Raw genomic sequence first — 975 nt, 5'->3', positions numbered from 1 at the left:
TAAAAGACAAAAAGGAATCCGCTCATCGTGAACAGCGGGTATGAACCCAAATTTTAAATATTCCTCTGAATATTGACGAGTTTTTTTCTTGCTTGCACCACTCATTTTACTATGGGCTATAATAAAAATAAGATCAATTAAAAACTAATATTAAAATATGTGTTAAAATATATTCAATGTGACATAGAGTAAACGTATACTAAAAATTCATATTTATTTAAATGTATATAACACATTTACTACACTAGCACCGCAAATCAAAAGGTATCTATATTTTTTCCACTTGACAAAATTTTCTGGAAAATTATGCTTCTAAAATTAAAATTGTCATGCATGCACTATTATAGCCCCAATAATATTTATAAAATATTATTGCTTTCTAGCCCGATGCAAGAAGTACTTAATAGTTTAATATTGAAAAAAAATAAAATACCAATTATATCTATACAATATATATGTGTGTATTTATTAAATCAATGAGCTTTTACAACAGTTTTGACTGACACTTATTTCAAATTAACCCCAACTGAATGATGTGAAACACTACAGAAGTTGCGATGGGCCAATTAGGTGAGAATAACTGCGTTGTTTAGCGAGTTTTTAAAACGTCCGGAGTTCCCTGTGGCAGATGGCATGCTCCTCGGTGAACCCAGGACGAAGTTTACTTGACGACGCCAATCACCCAGTTGATATTTTGGTCTGGTCAAACGAAATTATACTTAATAATTATTTACCGCAATTATTTAAGAATTGCATTTTTTGTTAAATTTGGCACCGATATCTAGCATTGCATTTAAATGGCCCGGGGCAAAAGAGTTAAAGTCGTATCGAGTCCATTTTCAAATTGCTCCCCTGAACTATCGAATTGCCCCCCTGTGGGGCGTGGGCCCCACGTTGGGAAACACTGCAGACTCATCAGTTGTTCAACTGTAGATACAAGCTTCTATTTGGAAGCTGGTGTGTTCACATCTTGCT

The sequence above is a fragment of the Saccopteryx bilineata genome, chromosome 4 (genome assembly GCF_036850765.1).
Source record: "Saccopteryx bilineata isolate mSacBil1 chromosome 4, mSacBil1_pri_phased_curated, whole genome shotgun sequence".
NCBI lineage: Eukaryota > Metazoa > Chordata > Mammalia > Chiroptera > Emballonuridae > Saccopteryx > Saccopteryx bilineata.
The sequence above is the reverse complement of the archived record's forward strand: the minus strand, read 5'-3'. Positions refer to the sequence as shown.